At 51.3% G+C, this 15,129-nt stretch overlaps 1 protein-coding gene and 1 long non-coding RNA gene across 6 annotated transcripts in view; both read right to left on the bottom strand.

Moving 5' to 3' along the window:
* SMOC2 (SPARC related modular calcium binding 2) overlaps positions 1-15,129 on the bottom strand; it is a 149,854-nt gene that overhangs the window by 120,735 nt on the left and 13,990 nt on the right. The gene's annotated exons all lie outside the window — the stretch shown is intronic.
* Positions 3,224-14,564, bottom strand: LOC117307532 (uncharacterized). Its single transcript, XR_004521309.2, has 2 exons — positions 7,228-14,564; positions 3,224-3,714 (listed from the first exon to the last, which is right to left on the bottom strand). It is a non-coding gene; the product is annotated as an uncharacterized lncRNA (long non-coding RNA).

Here is a 15,129-nt window from a genome sequence, read left to right as displayed (position 1 = left end):
CTATGAATCCTGTCCCATGCGGTTGAGGATCAAGACACCGGATGCTTGAGTTCTGCAATTCGGTTGGTTTCAGGGACTTTGGGAATGAAACCCTTTCACTCATTGGATGAGTCCAGTCCACAGTGAGTGAGCCAGAAACGGCTGGACCAGAGCTGCCAAAACAATAGCACCCACAGGAAGAAGTAAGGAGATCAAGGGGAGGGGATAAATTAGGAGGTTGGGATTAGCAGATACACACTACCATACGTAAAACAGATAATCAACAAGGACCTACTGTATAGCACAGGGAACTCTACTCAGTGTTCTGTAATAACCTATCAGGGAAAAGAATCTAAAAACGAATAGATATACGGGGCTTCCCTGGTGGCGCAGTGGTTGAGAGTCCACCTGCCGATGCGGGGGACGTGGGTTCGTGCCCTGGTCCGGGAGGATCCCACATGCCGCGGAGCGGCTGGGCCCGTGAGCCGTGGCCACTGAGCCTGCGGGTCCGGAGGCTGTGCTCCGCAACGGGAGAGGCCACAGGAGGGAGAGGTCCGTGTACCGCAAGAAAAATAAATAATAATAATAGATATATGTGTATGTGTATGTGTATATATATATATATATATATACCTGAATCACTTTGCTGTACACCTAAAACTAACACAACATTGTAAATCAACTGTACTTCAATTTAAAAGAAAAAGAAAGAACTACAGGCACATAGAGAAAGGAAGAAGTAAGAAGGTCAGTTATGATAACATCCGAGGCAGGAGCCGCCCAGAATAATCAGGAAGGAGCTTCCTCACTCTTGCCCCAACTGTCCACGTGTTCTGGGGCTCAGTCGTGTGGGCTCCGGATCGCTCAGAATATTAGAAAATCATTCTATTATGCGGAGTACTCTTGAATTTGATGAAGAGTCGCATTGCCTTTCGAACTTTATTGCTAATACACGGAAACCACGAGCACTTTTAATTTATTGACTCTTCACCCTATGGAAGAGAGGTGTCTTAAAATGTAGTCGATAAATACATTTTAATATGTCTATAAATGATCAGCTATACATAATAGTATTGCCAGGACTCGCAAATATAAATCAGGTATTGTATCTTAAACTGCAAATCAATGGCAACACCATTTATAAACCAGGGCCGCTCAAAACCAGACGCTGCACTTCCTCAGATGCTCCTGACGCCCGTCTCTGGGCTCCGATGGACAGAGACACGCTCAACGTGGCAGCACCTGAAACTCCAGCGGGGCGGGGTGTCGAGGAAAAGCTCTCTGCCTCAGGTGAACCCCCTTCCCCGTCTGCCTCGCCAGTCGCAGCACCGGACCAGGAGACCCCATTCAGCACATGGCCCTCGACCCTCCTTCAGAAACACTCATTTTAAAACCACTTTCCCACCACGTCACGATGCCATGCTGGCCGCTTCTGCAAGGGAAGATCCTGCACTTCTCTGGGGACTCACTCAGACTCAGGCTACCCTAGCCACGGTCACGTCCCCAGCTACAATATCCTTTATCCCACACAACCCATCTCTCCAGCACATCGGTACAACTGGTGCTCTGGCCTCTACCCTTGTCCCTGTGCTCCCAACTGGCCTGAACCCCGGAGGCCAGGAACTGTGGTGGGTGACTCTTGGACGTCACCCCAATATCCGTCAATGGGTGGGCATGCGGCCGCTGTCGAGGGCCCCACTTTGCTTCGCAGGTCTTACAGGCCATCAGAGGCATGGCAGGCCTGAGATCCACTCAGCAAAGACTCACGCGTTCCCACGTGCTCAGTTATTCTGGGGAGAAAATGGGAGAAGCTGGAGCAGTAACACATGGTCACTGCGTCCTGAGAAGGTCCACCTGGGGTGGGGCGCGTTGCAGAACATGCAATGCTGGAGACTGTCAGGTAGCTCTGGTGTGTGTTCTGGGTTTCATTGGGAGTAGATCCCAAAAAGGCAAGTATATTTGGAGATAAGTCTTTAGAACAACACAGGAAAGTACTTTCCCCGAGTTCCCTCCCAACACCTTCACACACACACACACTTCCACCAGCTGCCACCCAACCTCAAACAGCCAGGACTCACAGACAATATGCAAAACGACTCTTCATCACTTCTTGTCCCATCACCTTCTTCCTTTCGGGCCTCGAGGTATCCCAGAAGAAAGCCCAAAGCTTCCAAACGTGCTTGTCCGTTCTCGCAGCAGAAAAAGGAAGTTAGAAAAATACCAACTGGTCAAACTTTCCAGGGGAGAGAAACAGATGACTGGAAGTCCAGCTAAGCACACGTCTAATAATAAGGATCGTGTGACAAGCCCAAAGTATGCATTTCCAGGCTCCGCAAATTGAAAAGGTGACGAGCAGTGACTTGGAGGCTTGGCGGGGGAAGGGCAGGGTGGGCTGTGGTCGGTGATCTCAGAGGCGGTCACACATGTGCTTGAGGTCTGGCCATCGAGCCGAGCGATTCCGTTCCGCCGTGGAGCTGGAGCGTCCACAGGAAAGACGGTCCTTCCAGGATCTGGGCTCATCTGCTCCTAGGCCACACGAGGATTCGAAAAGTGCAGAATCACAGGAAAATGAAACTGCCAAGCCCGGAGCCTTTAAAGTGAACCAACCTTAACTGAGACTCGACACGCATCTAATGTAATGCAACTCTGGTTAAAGGTCTGGAGTCGTCAGTGTTATTGCAAACAGAAGTCTATAATGAACATAGATTCTTAGATCAAAACCGAGGGAAATCAAGCTGCTGATTCCGAACTTTCAGGAGTGCTTTGCTTCGGTCCGGCCCATCGGTGCCAAACGTTCCATCTCACAGAAACCCTGGCTAGTTCTACGCTCTGTGTTAGAGACCTTTACAATCCTGAAGCCCAGGAATCCCACGTCCAAAGTATATGTGATGCAAAACACCAGAAGAGCACAGAACTATGCATGCACAGCACTGCTCACTGCAATACTATTTTAATAGCAAAATAAATCGGAAGGAAATGAAATATTCAACGATAGAGGTTTGGATAAACAAGTTACTCTAAATCCATACAACAGAAATGTGTTAATCCATTAAAAATCATATAAAAGAGGTAGAACATATTTTTAAACAAAATTATTTAAAATGGAAATGTAGAACACGATCCCACGTTTACATACACACACACATATACATATATACCATATCCAGCACACACACACACACACACACACACACACACACACACACACACAGCCTAGAGGAAAGATTGCAAAATGTCAGTACTGCAAAGTTGTATCACTGTTTAATTTCTAGGCAACAGTATTACAGGAAACTGGTACTTTCCTCATGTGCTCTTTTATTTTCAAATTTCTATAGTGGACCTGAGCTACTTTTTGAAAAATTACGTTTTATGTATTTTATTTTTAACTTATAAAACACTTAAAACCTACTGAAAATGTATAACTATATGCCCATCACCCAAATAGACACGTCAATAGTAAAGAAAGAAAAAAGAATGAATTATGAAAAACAATAGCAGAAAGTAAATACCCCAAACACCTAACAAGACACAGAAAACGTGTTCTATGCCCCTCGGACAAGCTTAGATGTCACTTTCTCGTCTAATGAGTGACTGATCACATATAACGAAAACCGGGGATCGAAAACAAATTTCCACCGTGACTATCACCACCGTGTCTGTGTTGACTCCCCCGATTCTGAAATGTAGTCAAGACTCTCGTGTACTTCCAGCTGCCCTCTGCACAGTTTAGGACAGCTAAAAACAAAATAAAACAGTTTGGATCAGAAACACTTAAATTCCTGGACTTCCCACCTGTGTGTCTTGCATCCCTAAAACTGAAACAACAATCCCTTCTCCAGGGCACTGGCAGGAGGTTTAAGGACACCAAACCTGTGAAGGGTCAATGTGCACGGTCACTCAGCAGACAGCAGTCATCACATCCTGACACCTCAAGGTCACCCTGTCCCAAACCTCCCCTCCTCCCACCTGTCCACCTGGTCAAGGGCCCCAGCCCCACCATGGATGACCTCTACGTGCCTGGAGGGACCAACGCCCCGACCCCTTTGCCCCCACCCTCTCCAAGCCCACCCCCCCTCTCTCCTGCCTGCGCCTCACCCCTCTGGTCGGTACAGGCAGACTGTGGTTTACTGTGCCGTGTGGATGCCGCAATTTTGATAAATTGAGGGTTTGAGGAAACCCTGCATCAGGAAAGGCTATCAGCGCCATTCTTCCAACAACATTTTCTCACTTTGTGTCTCTGCGTCAGTTTGGTAATTCTCGAAATATTTCAAACTTTGCCGTTAGCATCATATTTGTTGTGTTTCTGTGATCAGTGATCGTTGATGCTGCTACTGCAACTCCCTGAAGGCTCAGATGATGGTTCGTATTTTTTTAGCAATAAAGTATTTTCATGAGAGTGCACATGTTGCCTTTTTAGATGTACTACTTCACACTTAATAGGCTACAGTGTAGGGTAAACATCACTTCTATATGTGCCTCACTTTGTCGTGATAGTCGCCTTATTGTGGTGGCCTGGACCTGAACTGCAGCACCTCTGAGGTGTATCTTCACCTCCTCCCGGCCCGGCCACTGTCCTTCCCGCGCCGAGCCTCCCAGCCCGGGTGGCTGTGTGCGGCGGGTCTGGGAGCCTCCCGGGGTTCTCCCCGCCCCCCACGTAACCTCAGCCTCCTGCCCATCCCCTTCCCAGCAGGCTCCTCGTCTCCTCTCCCCAAGGCTTCCCTGGACCTCTTACAGGACTGGCCACTGGTTTGCACATCCGACTGGTGGGTGGGACAGCGGGCACTCCCCTGAGAGCCACAGGCTGGAGCCAGATGGGCGGAGCCTATCCATCCGGCGATTCTGCGTGCGCCGGGCACGTGGCGGTCGTTTCACAGACGTCTCAGGAATAAACAAGTAAACGAGTGACCGTCATCCACGTCTGGAGGGGCGAAAAGGCTTTCCCGGGGGCCATCCCTGGAGCTTCCCCGGAACCTGCCCAGAGCAGCATCGCATTCATGGTGGTGACCAAGAGCTGAAGAGGCTAACGGGCCAAAGTCACCCAGCGACAGAGCCAGGATGTGACCTTTCCGATTCCAGTCTCTCTGGGGTTTCTTACACGGGAAACTATCGGATGAAATTCTGTACCATGAGTGTCGACTCAACATAAAGTAAGCGAATCTGAAATTACAGTTACATCTATCCTACATTCTCTTTTCTTTAAAGATGTATCTGAATCCTTAGTCCTATGGCTAGAAGCTAGTTTTCTATCATTTAAAAGTAACACTTTAATACATCCCAGCAACTTAAGAAGCCGCACTCCACACCCTGAGCCTCTTCAGATGCAACCATGGCTAAGTGCTGAGAGTTAAGATGCCCCGGAGCTGAGCTGCGTAGCTGATACCTGGTCACTTGCTCCACGTTTTCTAAATCCAACAACGGCGCCGATAACTAATGCTTTCTGGGCCGTGACCCTAGGCTGGTCACATGCTTTGTCACACATACGCATGACGCCCGCAGAGTTGTGCAGTGCGCAGCCTGTGTGACTGTGCACGGCGGCCTCAGCCACGCAGAGACCAGGGAGACAGTGGGACTACGTCTGGAGTTTGGCTGGACAGAGACACTTGGAAACACCTGGAGTGCAGGTGGTATTAAACGGCACGTGTGGTGCGGCTTTACCAGGAGGGAGGGTGTGGGGAGGCCAGAGGGCCCCACCCAGCACCAGGCAGACAGACAGAGAGAGCTCAGCACGGGAGGGGAGGACACAAAAGACCAGGCAGCGCTGGGACACAATCCAGGAGCGGGTGGCGGCCACGGCGGCCAGCAGGATGTTTGGTGACAAGGAAGCTGTGCACTCATCCAAGGCGCCCCAAAGCCCCCCTAACTCAGGACCGGGGCCCAGGGGGCCGTTAGCATCACCCTCCCCTGGGCACAGACGCACAGAGCCAACGCTCAGGAAGGGCGGCACAGTGGCCCAGCCGGGCCGCCCTCCTCCCGGCCACCTGCTGCCCCTCCCCATGCCGCTAGGTGCCCATGCGTGGGAAGGAGGCCTCAGCCAATCCAGGGGTGTGGACACGGTGCGGGGGGCACACGCGGCACCCCGATCCTGACGAGGCCTGGGCTGTAAGTGTGTGTGGTGCTCAGACACAGACACACACACTCACGGGGGTGCACTCACCCCCGTTACAGGACACTCCCTACCTACAGCATGAACTGGTGAAGGACCATCAGCCGGGCACGGCCCCCACCGCCCAGTTCCCAGGGGGCAGGGCTGGACACGCCACACCCACTTCCCAGCTGCCCTGTTGTCCCCTGAGCGCCAGGTCCTGGGCCCGCCGCGTGGCCCCTACCGCACAGCTCCGCGAACTTCCAAAGGTTGCGCAATCCAGCCAGCTGGCGCCTGGGGGCCGCTTCAGGGAGACTCGGGGTCTACGCAGCATTCTCCTTCAGGAGAAGCGCGAGAGGCCTAGGCCGTCCTCTCCACCTGGGAGAGGAGGCGGGAAGGGTCGGTGCTGAGCCCCCAGACTCACTAAAGGGACCCAAATATCAAGAAGGGCTGTGATGCAGGACAGGAGCCCAGCCGGTCAGCAAGGAATCACATCGCTGTGACTGTGGGCCCTGACCTCTGAACCCGCGATCTCACTGTCCAGGTGAGAGCGCAGGACTTCACATCTCGGACACCGCCCCCCCCCCCCGGCACCTGCTCAGCAGGCCGCCATCCTTGGCCCCTGCCCCGCCCCCCAGAACCTGGCAGCACCTGGACTATAGTCACGTTGAGGTGTCGAGATTGGACTGACAACCCCACACGCCAAAGCACGTTTCCTCCAGAAGACAGAGAGTCCTGCCGTCTTGGGCAAGAGCCGGGGGGGAGTTGAAGCCTGTCTGGGTACACGAGTCACTGCCTGCCCAGGTGCCCTGAGGTCACCCGCCCGCCTGCCCGTGATGCTCACAGGACAGAGGAGACCGTCTGGGGCAGAGCAGAGGCGAGGGAACCGCTTCCCAACACACAACACACACTCCGGTCCTGGCCTTCTGAAAAAGCTGTGAGGACTTCTCCACTGACCCTACAGTAGCTGTGAAAAATGGAATGTGGAAAACTGGCTTTGTTCCTAGGACAGTGACCTCCTTCTGCAGACTGGCCTCATTCAAACCTTGGAGGGCAGGATGCCTGTATGTCTGCTGTCTCATGAGCGACGAGATCTATGATGATATCTGTTTGGCAAAAGGCTTATACTGTTAGTAGCAAATCAAGATGCCCGAAGGTAAAATCACCTTGATGTGGAAACTTCCTTGCCCACAAACAGGAGGCAGGGTTACCCTGAACAGCCCACACCCAGGATCCAAGGTGGGAGTCTGTGGTCCACCCTACAACATGCATCACATATCTTCAAGGTTTTTAAGGATGATTTGTAAAGTGGAAATCACAGTATTATTATAAAATAAAGTAGATACAACAGAATGTATATATGATGAACTCTCAGCATCTCACATTTGGTATTTTTCTTTTTTGATATTTTGGTAAAAATTATCCCGGAAGTGCCTCAAACGGCCATGGAAGAGAAAATTCAGACTCCTCGCTAATTTTCAGGGTCTTGGCCTCTGTGTCCTCAGAGGCAACAACTATGGCTTCATTAAGAAATAAAAGGTCAGAGAAACACTTTATCGGATACTGGAATAGAAACATCTTTCCAAGTTTGGCCATCCCCGTTCAACGTAAAATAAAGTCATGCCACAGGTGGCCAAGTTTAAAAATCGGATTTTTTTTAAACAATAAACTATACAGATACGGCAAAACCGGTTAACAGGCAGATCATTTTCCTTGAAAAAGAAAAGATGCCATACATCTAGAAGACTTTCCACAGAACTAAGGTAAGTCGGTGATTCTCAACCTTTGGTGGCCTTAAGGATCATTGGAGATTCTGCTTCAAACAGAGCATGTCTCTACCCTGCAGACCTTCACTCGGGACCGAGAGCGGGTGCAAATCCACAGTTCTGCCTGGCACAGTGGGTGGTCAGCCTTGACTCGCACTATGAGAGACTCTGCACGAAATCACACACACGGTCACTGAGAAAGGCCAATTTTGAGAAAATGAATATATTTAAAATTCCGTATGTATTTCCTATGAACAGATCAAGCTCAGAGAAAATTATTGTTTCTAATTTAGTCCTCCATCCCAAAGACAAGGAGAAGAGACATAAGCACAATTTCATTGAATGAACTGGAAATTTCCATTCAATTTTCTTGAAGAGATGAGAAAGCATTTCTAATGAGACTGCACATTGGGAATCTTGGCAACATTCAAATGTGGTAAACGGTCTTTGTCTTTGAAATGCCATCTGCAGTGGCCAGCGAAGCCAGTAGGGGCCAAATGCCCTGCTTATTTTTACCACAAAGGCATGCGAGTTGGCTTTTGGTACCGGTCTGAACTTGCGTATGCTCTGAATTGCTAGTTTATTGATTTCAGGACACGGTTTACAAAAAGAAAGGTCTAGAAAATTGCTTCTGTATTCAAATCCCGACCCTTAGAATCCTACTGCTCTTCTACGCTCAACCAACCAAATCTTCATGTTTATATAAACTAGTGACCCAGGACCTGTTTACAAAACACGCTCAATTACCCCTCGCAAAACCTGCCTGCTGTCGGTCTTGCCAAATGTGCCTCACTGGGGAATGCTCTGCTCTGGGATTTCCGAGAGAATAAGGCAGGGCGTAAGCAGAGACCAACCCTGGAAGGCACAGCTCTTACCCCGGGATAAGATCCTTCTGGCAGTCGGGCCGCAGAAGAGCCAGCCCACAGTTAGGGAGAGGAAGCGTGGCCCCTGGGAGGCCTGGGGGCTGCCCTGGCCCTGCTCTGGTCCTGGAGCAGCGGAAGCCCGAGCCCAGGGATGAGCAGGGCCACCAGGGAAGGGCAGCCAGACCCGCATTATGCGATCAGCACAAAACGCTAACTTCTAAGACTCTACTGACTACGTGAGACACGGGAGAGCAGAATCATCAATAAAACTGCTTGACTTGTTAAAATATTAATACAGCGCTTGGGACACATGTAGCCTGTGATGCAGACGTGAGCTTTGCAGTTAGAAAACTTCATCATCAGCACCAACGCTCAGTGATTTTAGTGGCGTCCCTCCCTGCAGGACCTCGGCTCCCAGAATCACGGCAGGACCCTCAGGGCCCTGACCTCACACGTTCCATATCTGCTCTCAGCCTCTGGGACGTGAAAGCCCCAGAGCTTCTCATTTATCTGCCTGGAGACAAACACGGGTCAGTATTCCAAGCACTTTGTTTCCAGCTCCTCATTTTCTTCTGTGTTGTTGATACTGATTCAGGGAGTGTCTTAGTTAAGCCAGGGAATGTCAAAGGCTGCAAACCTACCAGCTTCCTGGAGTGGTTTTCAGGAATAATTACCAATGAAATGCATCCATTAAACGACAAAAAAACATAATTAGTGGCGCTTCGTCAGAAACACAGACTAGCTTACAACCTTCTGCCGTAGTTTCATCACAGACACAGTAAACCCTTTCACATAACAGGCGTCACATTGAATTTAAGCAAAGTCTAAATAAGAATAATACCATGCTCAGCAGATCAAAAGGAAAAGCAGCCCTGGTCCACAGGAAAGGTCCGGATAAACTCAGGAGGGGGGCATCTGACAGTAAGACTCAACTGTTCACAACAAGGTGAGCTAAGCCTAGTTCACCTGCCATGAGACGCGCGGACGAGACGTAAGTCCTATTCGGTTTGAACCTTTGGCTCAGGACGGAAGGCTGCAGCCGCAGGGGGTTGTAGGAGCCTCACCCACACAGGGGTGAACAGGGCATGTGCGCCCACATCCAGGGGTGAAGAGTCCATCCTTGGGACAACGGCCGGAAGCACACGCAGGGCGTGTGCACAGGACCCGAAAACGTGCTTTCTCCTCCAGACCTTGGTTCCCTGACTCTGAATGAGAAAAGTGGCCTCTTGGTTCACAGATCCAGCAGGTGGCGACCCAGCCACGGTCACGTTCACCCTTCCCTCCAACGCTGCCCAGAGGTCCTTTCAGCCCCTCCCCACCAACACCACAGGCCCCGAATTCAGCCCAGGCGGCTGGCTTCGGGGGACACCCCACTCTCCCAAGGACCCCAACTTCATCTCATTTCATATCAGGCTTCACAAAACATGTCCTTTGAACAGAGAATGTCGAGGTGAGAAACGAGTGCGGTTTTTACAGCTCACAGAGCCATGAGGTCACCGGTCCACCGGCAGCCGAGTGACCCTCTGCCCCAGGTGGCACTGACCACAAACCCTCTTTCAGCTGACGGCCCAGCAGCGTCTGCACCTTGACAACTGGAGCACATCTCTCCACGGGGAGCCCAGCACTTCTGCAGGGGGACTCAGAAGTGTCCGGAAGTTAAGAGCAAGCTGGCCTTCGGTCTGGAACCAAAAGAATTTTTTAACAAAGACTCCGCAAAGTGACAGCTGCCGGATTTATGCCCGCTTGTTCCTGAGTAGAAAGTATATAAACCCATGGGGAAAATCATTTTTATTAAAAATAGAAAAGAATGAGCATGTTGAAGCTTTGGCAAATAGCTTACTTTTTTGCAGAATAAATGAAGCGGCAAGACACTGGCAAGCTAGTGGGTTCCCTTCCTGTGATGGGGGCGGGCAGCTAGCGCTGATAAATGCAGTGATGGGGAGGGCATCTTCCAGACATAAGCAGCCCACCCTTCGGGCCGGGCTTTCTTGTGGGCTGGGGAGCCCTCGCCCTCCTCAGAGCACTGGTCCCGTCTACGCAGACCATAGCACCCTTGGGGTCCGGGTGACCTGACCGCACAACGGCAGCTAATCCACCTTGGGATTAGCTTGAAGGGACTTCAGGCTTCTGGGGAGCTTATCTGCAATTTCGCTCTCTGGTACTTTCATGCTCTTTATTCTTTTCCCAAACGATTTTCTTTAACACAAAGTTATCCCAGAGATACCTTTTCTATGATGGTAGAGTAAAGTTAACTAGTACGGTCTGGAGGGAAATCTGGAAACCTGCAACATAGGACTACTTACAAGTTCAATAATCAACGTGTAACAGTCTGTTACACATTGGATACAGGATATCTGCAGGGCCGTCTACTTGTGGCTGGTGGGTACATCGTGCCAGTGGTATCTGGCACTTGGGTTTCTGAACCTTACATGGAACAGGTAGGTTAGAAAACAGTGGGAACGGAATATTCACAGAACTGATTATGTCTGAGCCGGTCACGTGCTAATCACCCCCAAGTGTTGGTTTCCTTCTTGGAGAACCTGTCTATTGCTCCACAATGACAATAACACACCCAGACGGCCCTGGACAGCGGCCCTGTGGGTGGATTTTGGACATATGACAGTTAATTGTCTAGGAAGGAATTAACTGCAGGGCCAGCTCCCAGAGCTGTTATCAACGTGGAAGCAGATTTTAAACACCAGGGATAAACTGCCGCACGGCAGAGCCCAATCCCAGCTCTGTTTCGCCGGCCCCACCAGGGGAAGTCTCCGTCCCCACCCTCGTGCCACCCCGTCGGGTGATGCCATCTGAGCACACGCCCTGGGGCCCCGCCTGGCCCTCTACCGTGTCCTGAGGTCGTCTGAAAAGTGTTAGGAAAGACAAAAGGTTTCAGCTCGGTGCTTTCCCAGAGTGCAGGGTATTACCCAGCAGGACATTAATCTTCTTCGTGCCTGTCCACTTCATTTCATCAAATGAAGGTGCCTGTCCGCCTCACTTCATTTCATCAAATTTACCTCCTTCTGGGGCCACGTTCCTTCCCCAAGTCCTCACGTCCCTTCATATTCTGATATCAGATGCCTTCAGCCCTCTACATGCATCAAATGGAAAAATCAAACTACCGGACTTTAGGAACCTCTCAACCACTCGAAATCACGGCTTTTCCCTTTAGATCACTAGGGAACACTCTTCCCGTCTGCTAGAACGCAGAACCGTCAACAGACGCCACCTCAACCACCGACCCTGTTTCACTCTGCCGAGAACTGCAAAAGCACCTCAGCTTGATGTCTTCACGACGAACGTGTCCATGTGCTAAGATGAGATTATCCTTACGGTAAATATAGGGGGAGAAAAGGGGCGCGTTATTTAATATTATGCAGGCCATTTCCCCCTGCATTTTGATATTTTCTGTTTTCTGGTTTGGGTCAGTGGAGTATTTTAAGGCAGAGAACCTGAGGCCTGGGTAGACGGGGAGGGCGGTGGTGACCCCCTGAGGACACAAGGACTCAGAAGCACATGTCCCTGGGGTCCCACGTCTGTTTTCCGCAGGAATGGGACTCAAAGAGCACCCTCAGATGAACATGGGGACCTTTGTACCAGCGGCTTTGTACTATTACAGGTAACCTGCAACGAGGTCATCTGAATCTGGCTACTGCAGGAAGATCAGTTTCTCCTACTTCCCCATCACCCACCTGGCCCTTCTCCAAGGGTACTTCCTGTTCTCAGTGCCTCGCAGTGTCAGGACACCACAGCCTGGGTGCACAAGACAGCCAGGGAGCACCTGAGCTCAGGTCTGTCCCACACTGGTGCCTCTTCAGTGAGCCTTTCCCCCCATGTCCTCTGAGCCCACCGTGCACTCCTCTCCCCTACCGTCCCTGGTGGGCACTGGAGTCGGTCATCAGAGCCCCAGTGGGAGCCTCACGTGTGTCCAGCACCATGACTGGACGGGGCAGGCGAGGCCTGGGCCACGAGGGACCCGCTGGGAGGGAGGACAGGGCCCAGCCCTAGCTTGAGGAGCCCCAAACCTTCAAACCAAGGCCACCTGGGCAAGGCCTGGGACAGAGGGAGCACGTCTCGCAGAGGAAGGACCGTTCAATCCGCAGACATCAGTGCGTTCCTGACTCACGGCAAAGCCAAGCTTCCCCGAGGACAACCTATCGTAGGTCGATCGGCACGAACTTCATTACACTTCAGGGCACTGGATCCCTAGGTTACCCAAGAAGCAGGCTACCCTGATGGGCTCTGGGGACCCGTGTCACTCAGGCCTACAGTGAAGGGGGGAATCAGAGGATGAGTGGGTGTGGGCAGGGCACAGCTCAGGCCTCTTGGTCAACTGGACAAAACCTGCCATGGGACCGCCTGTAAGGGAAGCCGTGCCCAGGCGAGAGAAAGCAGGGGTGGGTGGTGGCCAACAGGACCACCCTTCTGAGAAACCAATGTGTCATCTCAATGCCTATCACGTCCTGGACCTGGAACATCACAGCTTCAAGTACCAGCACCTAGAAAACAGCAGGACGGCCTGAGCACCCTATACACATGCGGAGAGCCGACGTCATGGGAGGGGGCGTGTTTCCAACACCTCTTGCCAAGCTTCCCATTGGACGTGTCTATTATTTGCTAATTTAACGATGAGAACTGTAGGTCTCCATGTAAAGATGGATTCTGTGGAATTAAAGGTGCAGATTCTACTGCATGAAAGGTGCTACCACAGCAAAGATTTTAGTTAACATCCAAAATGCTTCCAGTTGCACCGAAACTCAACATCAGGTTCTCACTAAATATCGAAAGGAAGCATTAGACGTGGAGCACAACAGCCAAATGAAAAGCCACCAGATCAACCCTTCCTTTGCCTCCAGTGAAGGGGAGACACACCCGCAAGTTACCCTGCATGCCTTGCTCTTAGGTCTTCTCTAAAAAGCGCCTAAGATCTTACAAGAAATTCTTTGAAATTCACAGTGGGCTCAACACCATCGGGGATGCAATTAGGTTTTCCTTATCCTTTCAACCACACACCGCGTAAGGCATCTTGGGGACACGTGCAGGGCTCGTAGAGTCGGAACCAGGGTCCGAGGGGCTCCTCCAGCCCCTCCTTACGTCCTCCAGGGCACAGGTCACTACTTTGTCACGTACCCAACGTTTCTCCAAAGAAGAGCCACAATGACATTCACAAAATCTTGCATCTGTTAATTTCAAGCAGTAGTGTCACTGTCTATTACCACGTTTCCACCAAAATCAGTTCTTTATAATAATGAATGTAGGACACGAGGAAGATTTAGATGCTGAAATCATTTTTGTTAAAATCTGGCATTAAATTTCACGTTAAACATTCAGCCAGCGGAGGCAGGTGTCAGAAATCGGGGGACGCGGAGTCCAGACACCTGGGCTGCACACCTGGCTACCCCCAGCCGCCAGGGGCCTCAGGGCTCTCCTTATAAAAGGAAGGGGCTGATGAACAGATCCCCAGAAGCTCCCTCTAATTCCCCAGTCTCCTGAGAAGGAGATCCAGTCATTTCTTCCTAAGAAACTGCTTGGGGGACTGGAGTTTAGGGGTTATTCCATTTGAGGAGCCCTAGGGTGTTTCACTGTACGCGTCTCAAGCACGCATCGCATGGGTGTAGCCATGTAAGTATGAGGCACGTTAAGTGCACCTGAGAAAATCTTCTGTGCTATCAGTAAACCAGAGTGAACTTTATCTTATTTACAATTAATTAAAAGGTATCTTCAAAGGGTCTCTAAACAGTTTAAAATCTCAGCGAGAGAAACATGGATCAATCAGGACAATAAAAGCCAAACACCTGCTATTTGAAAGCTACGTGTGACTCAGACACAAGGAAACGAAAGGACTGGGAGGAACAGCCCGGGAGACTCGGGGCTGCTCCCGCCAGGACACCCCCTAGGCAAACACCCAGGCAGCAAACAGCCCGACCCAGGGCCCAGCCACAGGTCCACGGCGCCCACGGCCCTCCCTGGGGTCGTCCGACATGTGACTAATTCCAAGAACTTATCTTCCAAGGATCCCTTTGGGGAATGTTCCCTGCAGACGCCGCAGCAAGCTTCCCACCCATGACCCAGAGTCCTCGTCCGAGGACCCAGTGGAATCAGCCACACACACACTCTGGCCGTGGCTGGCCAGGCTCAAGCCTCTGGCCTGAGTGCCTCACTCAACAGAACCTGAGCTGAGAGCACCTTCTTACATGAGCCCTCGTGCCAGGAGCCAACCCAGCCCAGGCAGGTTGGCTTAATCACCCGTGTCCCAAGTTCCTCATCTGCAAAATGGGAAGAACTGAGCGCCCACTGCATGGGGAGCGGAGGGGCGGGAGTCAGCACGGGGCAGGGGGGTGTCACTGCGAACAAGGTCTTGGACGCAGGAAACGTCACCTCCACCCTGACCTCCACGCTACCAACCACAGCAGCGGGAGCCCTTCACAAGCTCCCTAAGTTA

The sequence above is a fragment of the Tursiops truncatus genome, chromosome 12 (assembly GCF_011762595.2).
Source record: "Tursiops truncatus isolate mTurTru1 chromosome 12, mTurTru1.mat.Y, whole genome shotgun sequence".
Classification (NCBI taxonomy): domain Eukaryota; kingdom Metazoa; phylum Chordata; class Mammalia; order Artiodactyla; family Delphinidae; genus Tursiops; species Tursiops truncatus.
Note: the sequence above shows the minus strand (reverse complement) of the source record. Positions and strands in the feature narration are given on the sequence as shown.